The sequence below is a fragment of the Mobula birostris genome, chromosome 23 (genome assembly GCF_030028105.1).
Source record: "Mobula birostris isolate sMobBir1 chromosome 23, sMobBir1.hap1, whole genome shotgun sequence".
In the NCBI taxonomy this organism is placed as follows: Eukaryota; Metazoa; Chordata; class Chondrichthyes; order Myliobatiformes; family Myliobatidae; genus Mobula; species Mobula birostris.
Window position 1 is genome coordinate 29,370,007 of NC_092392.1, and position 13,166 is coordinate 29,383,172.

At 48.0% G+C, this 13,166-nt stretch overlaps 1 protein-coding gene across 4 annotated transcripts in view; it reads left to right on the plus strand.

Moving 5' to 3' along the window:
- Positions 1-9,553: 9,553 nt before the first annotated feature.
- dmtf1 (cyclin D binding myb-like transcription factor 1) overlaps positions 9,554-13,166 on the plus strand; it is a 109,894-nt gene continuing 106,281 nt past the window's right edge. For all 4 annotated transcript variants that reach the window (XM_072241742.1, XM_072241748.1, XM_072241747.1 and 1 more), the window contains exon 1: positions 9,554-9,624. The gene's annotated coding sequence lies outside the window, so the exon portion shown is untranslated. The remainder of the gene's footprint in view (positions 9,625-13,166) is intronic.

Consider the following 13,166-nt stretch of genomic DNA (forward strand, 5'->3'; position numbering starts at 1 on the left):
AGAGGCCGGTGAGTGGGATGGAGACGGAGAGGCCGGTGGGTGGGATGGAGAAGGAGAGGCCGGTGGGTGGGATGGAGATGGAGAGGCCGGTGGGTGGGATGGAGACGGAGGAGCCGGTGGGTGGGATGGGAGAAGAAGCAGCCAGTGGTTGGACTGGAGATGGAGAAGCCGGTGGTCAGCAGGGAGAAGGGTCGGAGGATCTGACCTGGGTGCAGACTGTACTGCTGCTGCTACTCGAAGACATCAGAGTTGGTATGTGAGAGCATGAGTGACTGTCTTGGATATTTCTCTTGCGATCACAAGACCCTGCTGGACATTGATAATGTAAGATGCCGCAGGCCTGTTTCCCTTGTTTGGTGGTGAGATAGGTAGTGAGGCAGCAGTATGGCCTTGGTTATAGTGTTGACTAGGCCTCAAGTAGGCTTGCCTGCCACAGTGAGACAACACTGGAGGCGGCGTGGGTTGGAGCCCATACTTGGTTGGGAGCTGACCTCTCTCATCAGTGCTGCCCTCCAGTGTTTGACCGGTGGAATGACAGGCTGGATTGCTGGGAGCTGTACCATCAATTTGCATGTCGCTCAGGGATTTGGACTATATATATATTTTCTTGTGTAACTATGTGTTTTTTTCCTCTCTTGCTAATTTGAATGTATGTTATGCATCTTGGCCCCCAGAGGAATACTGTCTCGTTCAACTGAATCCATGTATGGTCTGAATGATAATTAAACTTAATTTAATTTGTTGCTTTGTTGAGGGATGACTCCATAAATATACAGCTTATTTACTTACTTACTGCCCATGATTTCCACTGGCATTTCGGGCAGCAATGGAAGTCCTCCATCGCTAACAGTGTTCAGGGCTTCCTTCATCATATCAGTAGCTTCCTCTGGGTTTACTCTACTGACAGTCATGCAAGTCTCCGGTGGAGACTCAGGAATACCGTCACACTCCTGATGTAGGAGGATTCTTCATTGCTGTTTCTGTAACAGTTTTGTTTTACCAGCCAGGGTTGTTTGCTCTGAGCTGAACCCCTGAACCTGGAGGACCAGTGGACCACTCTCAGTCTGGCCTCTACCCTTTGACCTGTTTGGCATGGATGACCCTACCAAGAGCCAAAGCATAAAGTCCTGACTCCAGCCAACGTAGCTCTCTCGGTCATTAAGGCACGTGAGGCTCCAAACCTAAGGTTGTGGTCCTTTTGGAGGTTAAGTATACAGCATTTAATGCCATCATTCCCACAATCCTGACTAAGAAGTTGCAGAACCTGGGCATCTGTACCTCCGTCTGCAATTGGATCCTCGACTTCCTAACTGGAAGACCACAGTCTGTGTGGATTGGTGATAACATCTCCTCCTCGCTGACGATCAACACTGACGCACCTCAGGGGCGTGTGCTTAGCCCACTGCTCTACTTTCTGTATACACATGACTGTGTGGCTAGGCATAGCTCAAATACCATCTATAAATTTGCTGACGCTACAACTATTGTTGGTATAATCTCAGGTGGTTACAAGAAGGCGTACAGGAGTGTGATATGCCAACTGGCTCACAGCGAGCTCTCCGGCCATTGCTCCAGCATTCTGCAACAAGATCTGTGTATTTAGCCCTCTTGCGCTCGTTGGCCTCTTCAATCTGGTCTTCCCAGGGGACAGTAAGTTCCAGCAGGACCACTTGCTTTGTAGACTCCGATATTAACACCATGTCCGGGCAGAGCGGAGTGGCTGCGATGTTCTCTGGGAACTTGAGCTGCTTCCCTAGGTCGACTTGGAGCTGCCAGTCTCGTGCAGTGGCAAGAAACCCTCCTGATGAGCTAGGCCAATGTTAAGCCTTCTCCCCCACCCTTATAAAGGTGATGGACTGCTTGAGAGCATGCTGATTTTTGCTGTTTTGAATCGCTGTGCTGATTGCCTCCGCCTTAATGGTGCTGCAGCAACAACCTGGCACTCAACGTCAGTAAGACGAAAGAGCTGATTGTGGACTTTAGGAAGGGTAAGACAAAAGAACACATACCAATCTTCATAGGGGGATCAGAGGTGGAGAGAGTGAGCAACATGGTACAGGCCCTTCAGCACAAAGAATCCAGTCGAACTAAGCACACCTATGTGACCAATCAATCGACTAACCTGAACATCTTGCAGTGTGGGAGGAAACCAGAGCACCTGGAGGAAACCCACGTAGTCATGGGGAGAGCATAGAGACTTATTACAGACAGTGGCAGGAAATGAACCCCAACCAATCATTGGCATTATAATTGTGTTACACTAATAGCCACACTGTCGTGCCGCCCAATCAGAAGACACGTTCTTGTTTTAATTAATGTCAGTTATCTACATAATTCCCCAATTCCAGAGTAATTTCCAACTCATCATTGAAGGCCCACTGAAGCTTTCAGAGAAGGTCAGTGCCTTTTCACTGACTTGCACAGTGATGTATGCATTTGGGATAAGAGAAAACAAAAGGTGCGAGGGAGGAAGTGTTCAGAGGGGAGAGGTCAGAGGTTACTGGACTTCTGAGAAATCTGAAGATTTCCAGCATCTGCAATCCTCTTGTGTCTTCAAATCAATGGAATTGTACTCTCCAGTTCCTGCAATGGAGGCTCCCACACCTGACCCATGTTGCTCCCTCCTCAGACGCTGCCTGACCAGCTGAGCAAGTCCTGCATTTGTTCGTTTAGTTTCAGGTTTCGAGCATCTGCAGTGTCGTTTGTAAATTATTGTCATCTCCTGGTGAGTTCAGAACCACTTCTCTTCAAGAAATTTTTTCAAGGGATAGAGGCCGACACCAATGCTGCCAAGGCCGGTCTCAAGCCTGGCTGTGAAAGGAAAAGGGTTGGGAACGGGTCTAGCAACCCACCTTGTAAAAATTCAGATCTACAGAAATGCCAGCATCCCTGGGAGAGGAAGGATACACCAAGAAGATGGGCAACACCTGGGGACAACGTGAAAGACTGGCCCGGAACAGAGCTGCTGTCAGGTGCCTATGCCCCAGTATGGGTGGTAGGCTTAAGAAGCCCAACTCAGGCATATAGGACCAGCTCAGTTAGGCAAACTGGTCAGTCTCGGTGAGTCGGGCTGAATGGCCTGTTTCTGTGCTGTATAACTCTCAGATTCTAAAAGTCATCCTAGAAGTTGTTCTTAGTACTTTGGTAGGGCTTCTATTTGTTTCATTTGCCTTGTTCACCCTTTTAGTGGGTTCTATTCCCCTTCTTGTCTTTGGTATGTTTTGCTAAAATTCACCTCCACAGTCACATCTCCTGCTCAAGCCCATTTGATCCCAAATTTCAAAGTAAATTTAATATCAACATACACGTATATCACCAAAAACTAGCCAGTGATTCATTTTCTTGTGGGCATTTGGATTAGAACATCGAAGTATAATAGAGTCAATAAAAAATACACACAAAGATTGACAAACAACAAATGTACAAAAGGAGACAAATAGCGCAAACACAACAATAATAATAATAATAGATGCAGAAAACAGAATTCTCAGTTCAGGAATAATGAAAAATGGTTTATACAGGACATTGAAACTAAATTCAACGCACCGAAATGTCACCAACCCTAGCACAGAATAACCAACAAACACAGAATAATCAGCAGGACGATGTACAATCAAGAAACAAGGGGGATTAGGAAGGAAGAAGAACACTCACACAATTGAAGACATGCAAACACCTGAAGTTACAATGGATATGCTAAAAGCAGTCATAAGGATCACCTATAACTGGAAAAGTTCTGGCAGTGATAATATTCATAATTATTGCATAAAAAATTTACTTGCCTTCACCTGTACTTATTAATACATATCAACAATTTTCTTAAATCCTGAAAAAGTGTCCACATTTTTTTTTAATGAGAACACTCAATCCTCTTTTATTGTCATTTAGAAATGCATACATGCATTAAGAAATGATACAATGTTTCTCCGGAGTGATATCACAGAAAACAGGACAAACCAAAGACAAACACTGACAGAACCACATAATTATAATATATAGTTACAGCAGTGCAAAGCAATACCATAATTTGATGAAGAACAAACCATGGGCACGGTAAAAAAAAGTCTCAAAAGTCCCCAAGTCGATCGATTCCCAAGTCCCCGATAGCGGCGGCAAAAGGGAGAAACTCCCTGCCATAAACCTCCGGGCACCGTTAACTTGCCGATGCCTTGGAAGCAGCCGACCACAGCCGACACAGAGACCATCCGTCCAAAAACTTCAAGCTTCCGACCAGCCCCTCCGATACAGCCTCCTGAGCGCCATCCTCTGCCGAGCGCCCTCGACCTTGCCCCGGCCGCTGAAACAAGCAAAGCCAAGGATTTTGGGGCCTTCTGCTCCGGAGATTCCAGTTACCACACAGTAGCAGTAACAGTGAAGCAGGCATTTCAGAAGTTTTCCAGATGTTCCTCCGTACTCTCACGTCCGTCTCCATCAAATCAGAATTGTGCACAGTCCCCTACTTGACAGATTACAGATATTCATCACCGGAGAGGCGGCGCGCACTGCCGTCGCGTCACCATCTTCTCCTCCTCATTTTTGACAGAAGGTAAAACATATTTCTTGTCTAAAGGAGAAATTACAAAATGGCCCATCAAAATATCGTCCAATTACTTGTATACAAACTATATATAAAATTATAACATCCTGCATCTAATCACCACTCACTTAGGTAACCACAATTTACTTACAGAAGAGCAGGAAGGGTGCTGTAAGGGTATGAAACAAGGTCAAGAACAACTGATAATAGATTCTGTAATTCTAATTCAAGCCCGATGGAAAAGCAGAGATCTTTCATGATGTTACATTGACTACTAAAAAGTATTTGATTCTGTCCTACACGCATGGTTAGTAGAAGTTTTTAATATACCTAAACTACACCCAATACTTGTGAAATTGCTACAACATCTGATGAAGCATTGGTGTACTATAATCACACTTTGGAAAAACAACCATAAAAGAACAACCACTGATATAAAAATAAACCAAGGCGACTTTCGAAGCCCACTATGGTCTCTCTAACTTTAAACTCACTCTCTAATTTACTGAATCAGATGAAAATTGGGTATCAAATCAGAAACAAACAAATTAACTGTACCTTGACACACCTTCCATATGTGGACAAATTGAAATTATACGCTCCTCCATCGGTAAAGCTAAAGTAATAAATTCAAATAGCAGAACTATTTTCAAAAGATATAAACATGAACTTTGGACTGGATAACTGCAGAACATTAAACATAAAGAAAAGTGCAATAGAGCTAATAAAATACAAAGCAGAGCAGCAGGATACAATACAATCGACGCATGAATATGAAACATATTCCTCCAGAATCCTTTAAAAGTCGCCGACTGTGACCACAATAAAGGGGACCGTTCTTCTGTGGTGGAATTATCAACCCAGGCGAGGACTGGACACATGAATAACTCCCCACCGGTCACACCCTTTTTGCACTGCGAGAGCCACTGATCGATCCTCCAAAACCCGCCTTTTCTGTGGGCACAACAAAGCTCATTCAGTGTCCAAAACCATGTGTCTGTGTGTCTATCATCTGACCTTCTATTTATCTCACTGTGCTGAACACCAGCCGTCCATCAAGCAGCTCCTCCCTTCTCTCTCTGCAAGAACTTGGAAGCTGTTAGTGTCCTTGTAAAAGTGTAAACAAACTGTGAGCAGTCTTCGCCTCTCTCTCTCTTTTTAACAGTGTCTGTGTTCCACAACTCTCTCTCTCTCTTTTAAAAACACAGTTCAAAGGAGTAATTCAGGACCCTGTCACACCCCCTTCCTTTTAGAAAAAACTTTGACGCAGGCAAAATTTTAGTTTAACTGGAAATTACAGAGTTTGAAACAATACATGTATAATCATCAGATGACAGAGCAAAAACCTGTACAATTTCTAACTTAACATCTGGATAAACAATCAGCTATAATATTGTCAGTACCTTCCGCGTGTTTGATTTTCAAGTCATATTCTTGCAATATCAGATTCCAGTTTAATAACCTTCTATTCTTAACCTTCATCTTAGTTAGAAACACCAACGGATTCTGGGATATCAACAAGCAAAGAAAATAAATCATCATGCAATAAAGGGAAAATTTTCAACAGAATTTACTTTAAGGAAATCTGCCAAACAGAGCTCGAAGGTAAAAATATAACAAAAGCAATAAACACTTTCGCTTATAGCTATATTAACATACTCTTTTGGCATAATATCTTGGTCCTAAACCAAAATGGAAAATTTACAAAAAAAAGTAAGAACTGAAATGACAAATTTCAGAAAACACAATGTACACTGAAACACACTTAAATTAACACTACCTAGGACAGAAGGGGGAAGAGGAATAACAGACATAAAAAAGTACACAACAGTCAGATAAAACTTCCAAGGATATGCTTTCTTCAACGAAAACAGGGTTCAGCACTCCAAGTGAGCATATGTAATTCTGGTAAGTACACATTTCTAAACATATGAAAGCACAACCCAGGAAAATTAAGAACTTATTATTATAATAGAAAAAGGTAACCAACAGAAGAGCATGACCCTCCATGGAAGACATCCCCACAATCTGAGCAGACTAGATGTCGACAAGGAAGTGTCAAACACCTGGCTTAGAGTTGGAGACATTTTCTCTGAAACAGAAGGGTTACTTGTAGCAATAAAGGACCAGGTGGTTAACCAAAAAAAAAAATTATCAAAAATAGGTAATAAAAGATCAATAATTTCAAGACAATAAATACAGAAAATGCCGAGAAAAACCAGGAACAATCCACCACGTTACAGGATCCTGCAGCAGTTTAACTCAATCTGATTACTTACATGGGCACAATCAAGTGGTAAACATCATTCACCAAAATCTTGCTTTAAAATACAAATTCTTAAAAGACATTATACCTTGCTATAAATACAAGTGTGATCCAATTTTAGAGTCAGTTCTACAAATTGTATTACAACCGAACCATTATTACAATCCATAATAACCATCCAGATATAATATTATGAGATAAACAAGCAAGAACCACTTACTTAATGGATATAGCCATTCCAAACACACACAACATACAAAAATCAACAGGTAAAAAAACACCAGAAATATGCTGAATTAAAAGAGGAAATTGAAAGACTTTGGAACATGAACAGGGTATACATTGTCCCAATAGTAATACCTATAATTGGTATCACCCCAAAGTCACTACACAATTACATTAATTAGGCCTACACAGCAATATTAACGTCCACATTTTCTGTGATGGACTAGGCTATATCCATTACATTTTGTTGGCCTTTCTGTTCTTGGGTGTTGGTGTTTCCATACCAGGCCATGGTGCAACCAGTCAGAAGTTCAAGTCAAAGTACACTTTCCCAATTCAGATCCATCCAAGTTCCCAGCCTCTATAGTGGTTCCTGGTTCCCTATTCTCATCAGATCCTGAGATCCGCACTTTCTGCTGTCCATTGGATATGCATGCTCTTGATCTCCCTCTGCAATAGCAGCACCTCATTCTGTCCCAAAGCTCCTACCGTCTATAATTACACTTTCATTTTTGCTCAATTTGATGCTGAAATGGTCAACAACTTCCTTTCTTGGTGATGTCACCTCAAACAGCACTGGGATTGTAATGTCTCTCCTAATCTTTCTTCTCCTACTTTCCCCTCTCCCTCATTCCAACCTTTGCCATGATTTCTTCATCCTTCTGATCTTCTCCTTTCTGTGCTCAACAGAGGCTTTACCTTCACCCTCTGCATCCTTAATGAGTTCTGACCCCAAAATAGCTTTAAACTTTTCTTCCAAAACCTCCTCCACTATATACGTTCCTTTGACCAGGTGTCTTACCTCAGAATGTGGGCCCTGCCTTCTGTCTCCAGAAGTTCCAATCCTCAATCTGATCATTTGCCTTTTCTAGATCTCCTCATTGCTAAATGCTAACATGACATCAATTGCAAGCAAAAATCAAGAAGATCTCAGTGTTGTTAGATTTCAGTAGGCCAGGCAGAATCTGTGGAAGGAAAAGGGGACAATCAACAATTTGGGTTGAGACCTTTCATCAAGGATTTCAACCTGAAACTTTCCTGCCACAGATGCTGCCTGACTGCCAAGTTCCACCAGCAGTTTCTATTTTTGATCCACATTCCAGCATCTACATTCTCCATGAGGACTTTTATTGCTAATTTTTTATTCACTCCCTTCTCTGTTTCAATGAAGGGTCTTCAAACTGAAACATTGACTCTCTTTTTACCTCCACAGACGCTGTCTGGCCTGCTGAGTATTTCCAGCATTTTAATTTCCCCTGTTGTATGACTGACTAGGTCTTTGGACACAGCAGCCATGTAAGTAAAAAGAAAATGTTAAAAATCTGAAATGAACAAAACAAAATAATATTTTCTGAGGTGTAACAGTAAATTTGCAGGGAAGTAGAGATGTTTCACATTTACTTCTGTTACTGGTTTTTTGGGGTAAGATTCTATGTGAATTGTTGGTCTCAAGAACAGCTTCTATCCTTCAGTCTTAAGACTATTGAACCCCCACCCCGGTGTGTGTGGTAAACTGGGTAAACTGTCTGGCCCCTCTGCTGACTGCCCCTGTGTCTCCTCCCACAGAACTCTGAATAAAGGTGATTTCGCCTTGCCCCTCCCCCTCAGTCCGGGGGCAGACACTCAGCATGGAAGTCGTATCTCACTGCGAATAAAAGCCTTTCAGTATTTACCCTACTTCAGTCTTTTGGAGTTATTGAAGGTGCTTCGGTATGATAAAATAGACTCTTGAGCTTATGCATGCACTCTCCTCCTGTAACACTTCATTCTGAATTTTGTTATTGTTTTCCCTTGTACCAAGTCAAGGCACATTGCAATGAATTGATCTATATTGTTCATTCATTATGTGCCATGTTATATGACGTGGGTGGTCAAGGTCTTTCCATGATCATGACTGTTCTTGGTATGATTTCGACAAAAGTGGTTTTCCATTGCCTTCTTCTGGGCAGTGCCTTTATAAGACGGGTAACTCCCAGCCATTTGTCAATACTCTTCAGAGATTGTCTGCCTGGTGTCAGTGGTCACATAACCAGGACTTGTGATATGCACCAGCTGCTCATCCCACCATCCACCACCTGCTCCCATGGCTTCACATGACCCTGATTTGGGGGCTATGCAGGTGCTACACCTTGCCTGAGGATGACCTGCAAGATAGCGTAGGGAAGGAGCACCTTACACCTCCTTTGGTACTGGCGTATCCCCACCCCGACACCCGAGATCTGTGTTGGTGGAATGCAAAAACAATGGTTTTCACCGTATCTTGGTACATGACAATACTGAACCAATTTATATTTCTTAATTCCCCTCCTGCTGAGATTCAGCAATTTTATTTTATAGATCATCGTGATAATTTGCAGTACTAAAATCAGAAAGTTATGTTTGGTGTTGAAGGAGAATGCTGGTTTCTTTAGGAAACGATGTGAACTTAGATCAGGTTTTATTGAAGCGATAGGTGGAGCAGGCCTCTGGGCGGTGTAGGCCGCGTCTCCATGGCGGCCAGGCGGAAGTGATGCGTGTGGGTTTCCGGCGGCGGGCGCGCTGTCTCCATCCTGGTCTCTGGCCGCTGTCACAAAGTGCCCGGACCTAGAAACAGGAAGTGAGTAAAGGCGGCGGCGGGACGGAGGGAGGGAGGTGTCGGGGGAACCGGTAACCGGGCACCGGGACAGGGCGCGGCGGGAGCGCGACGGTCGGCGCCCTCTCCCTTTCATTCCGCGGGCCGCCCGACGCCCTGAGCTCGGCCCCGCTCCGGGGGAAGACGGAAGGCGTGGTGGTGGAAAGAGCGAGAGGGTGGTGGTGGTGGTGGGTGAGGGAGGGTTGTGGTGATGGTGGTGGGTGAGGCAGGGGGTGGTGGTGAGAGAGGTGGGGTGGTGGTGAGAGAGGTAGGAGGGGGGTGGTGAGAGGTGGGAGGGGTGGTGAGAGAGGTAGGAGGGGGGTGGTGAGAGGTGGGAGGGGTGGTGGTGAGAGAGGTGGGGTGGTGGTGAGAGAGGTAGGAGGGGGGTGGTGAGAGGTGGGAGGGGTGGTGGTGAGAGAGGTGGGGTGGTGGTGAGAGAGGTAGGAGGGGGGTGGTGAGAGGTGGGAGGGGTGGTGGTGAGAGAGGTGGGGTGGTGGTGAGAGAGGTAGGAGGGGGGTGGTGAGAGGTGGGAGGGGTGGTGGTGAGAGAGGTGGGGTGGTGGTGAGAGAGGTAGGAGGGGGGTGGTGAGAGGTGGGAGGGGTGGTGGTGAGAGAGGTGGGGTGGTGGTGAGAGAGGTGGGGTGGTGGTGAGAGAGGTGGGGTGGTGGTGAGAGAGGTAGGAGGGGGGTGGTGAGAGGTGGGAGGGGGGTGGTGAGAGTGGGGGATGGTGAGAGAGTGGGGGGTGGTGAGAGAGTGGGAGGGGGGTGGTGAGAGAGTGGGAGGGGGGTGGTGAGAGAGTGGGAGGGGGTGGTGGTGAGAGAGGTAGGAGGGGGATGGTGAGAGAGTGGGGGGTGGTGAGAGAGTGGGAGGGGGGTGGTGAGAGAGTGGGAGGGGGGTGGTGAGAGAGTGGGAGGGGGGTGGTGAGAGTGTGGGGAGGGGGTGGTGAGAGAGGTAGGAGGGGGGGTGGTGAGAGAGGTAGGAGGGGGGGTGGTGAGAGAGGTAGGAGGGGGGGTGGTGAGAGAGGTAGGAGGGGGTGGTGAGAGAGTGGGAGAGGGGTGGTGAGAGAGGTAGGAGGGGGGTGGTAGAGTGGGAGGGGGGTGGTAGGAGGGGGGTGGTGAGAGGTGGGAGGGGTGGTGGTGAGAGAGGTGGGGTGGTGGTGAGAGAGGTAGGAGGGGGGTGGTGAGAGGTGGGAGGGGGGTGGTGAGAGTGGGGGATGGTGAGAGAGTGGGGGGTGGTGAGAGAGTGTGGGGGGTGGTGAGAGAGTGGGAGGGGGTGGTGAGAGAGTGGGAGGGGGTGGTGAGAGAGTGGGAGGGGGGTGGTGAGAGTGTGAGGGGTGGTGAGAGAGTGGGGAGGGGGTGGTGGTGAGAGAGTGGGAGGGGGGTGGTGAGAGAGGTAGGAGGGGGGGTGGTGAGAGAGGTAGGAGGGGGGGTGGTGAGAGAGGTAGGAGGGGGTGGTGAGAGAGTGGGAGAGGGGTGGTGAGAGAGGTAGGAGGGGGGTGAGAGAGTGGGAGGGGGTGGTGGTGAGAGAGTGGGAGGGGGGTGGTGGTGAGAGAGTGGGAGGGGGGTGGTGAGAGAGGTAGGAGGGGGGGTGGTGAGAGAGGTAGGAGGGGGGGTGGTGAGAGAGGTAGGAGGGGGGTGGTAGAGTGGGAGGGGGGTGGTAGAGTGGGAGGGGGGTGGTGAGAGTGTGGGGGGTGGTGAGAGAGTGGGAGGGGGTGGTGGTGAGAGAGTGGGAGGGGGGTGGTGGTGAGAGAGTGGGAGGGGGGTGGTGGTGAGAGAGTGGGAGGGGGGTGGTGGTGAGAGAGGTAGGGGGTGGTGGTGAGAGAGTGGGAGGGGTGGTGGTGAGAGAGTGGGAGGGGGGTGGTGGTGAGAGAGTGGGAGGGGGGTGGTGGTGAGAGAGGTAGGGGGTGGTGGTGAGAGAGTGGGAGGGGGTGGTGGTGAGAGAGGTAGGAGGGGGGTGGTGAGAGAGTGGGAGGGGGTGGTGGTGAGAGGTAGGAGGGGGGTGGTGAGAGAGTGGGAGGGGGTGGTGGTGAGAGAGGTAGGAGGGGGGTGGTGAGAGAGTGGGAGGGGGTGGTGGTGAGAGAGGTAGGAGGGGGGCGGTGAGAGAGGTAGGAGGGGGGCGGTGAGAGAGTGGGAGGGGGGCAGTGAGAGAGTGGGGAGGGGGTGGTGGTGAGAGAGTGGGGAGGGGGTGGTGAGAGAGTGGGGAGGGGGTGGTGGTGAGAGAGTGGGGAGGGGGTGGTGGTGAGAGGTAGGAGGGGGTGGTGGTGAGAGGTAGGAGGGGGTGGTGGTGAGAGGTGGGAGGGGTGGTGAGAGGTAGGAGGGGGGTGGTGAGAGAGGTGGGAGGGGGTGGTGGTGAGAGAGGTGGGAGGGGGTGGTGGTGAGAGAGGTGGGAGGGGTGGTGGTGAGAGTGGGAAGGGGTGGTGGTGAGAGGTAGGAGGAGGTGGTGAGAGAGGTAGGGGGTGGTGGTGAGACAGGATGGGTTAGTGAGTAGAGAAGGGGGTGGGGCCAGAAGGGGTGGGTATGGGGGAGTAATAGAGGGTGGGGTAGGGTAGAGGGGGTGAAGGTAGAGTGAGGGATGGGTATGGGGGAGATATAAGGGGTGGGGGAGAGGAGAGAGTGGCCACTGCTGAGAGGGGTTGAAAGGTGGGAGTCGGGAGGGTAGGTAGAGAGAGATGGCAGGTGGGGAGAGAGGGGGCATGAGCTGGATGTGATGGTGAGGGGAGAGGAGTGGATGAGGGAGAGGCAGTGGGGTTGGAAGAGAGGGATGGGGGAAAGGAATTTGAGCTGAGGGTGGGGATCAGGGGTGCGAAAGAGATAGAGAGGAAGGGGGTGGGGAGGAGGAGCAAGGGTAGTAGCCAGAGTCGTGTTTAGAAGTGGGGGGGTGGGGATGAGAGAGGGAGCAAGGGGTGTTGAGGTGAAAAGGAGTTGGGCATTGTAGGGGGAAGATGGTGGATTGATTGAGGAGTGTGCGAGGGGTAAGGCAGGGTACAGGGTGGGAGTGAGGGCCAGGAAGGGCTGGGTGAAGAGCGGATGCGTTGGGGTTTCAGGGAGGGGATGTGAGTGGGTTGTGATTGGAAATGTTTGGGTACTGGCAGTGAGGCTCAAGGGTTATACTTGGGCATGTTATGGTCAGTGCGAGGTGGGATGGATGAGATAGGTGAGGGTGTGGTAAAAAGGGAATGGTGACGATGAGAGTGGGGAGATGCAGAAGGTCGAGGTTATTGATAGAGTGATGGAGGGTGGTGACACTGCTCAGCAAGGCTACCCCCTCTATCTGATGCGCATCTTGCTGTCTGTATCCTTGTTTACTTGGTGTAATAAATTTGTGAGACTATCAATATTTTTATATTTTGAGTATGTGCATCTAATTGAATATGATTAAGATCTGTACATAGATGTAATTATAGTTGCAGTATAATATGTTGATTAATGAGTATTTTAGGGTACAAGTTCACTTAGATTATCTCTACTTTCTGTAGTTAAAGTGCATGGACTTTTCTGTATGTGACATTTATATCTTGCAATCATGTTT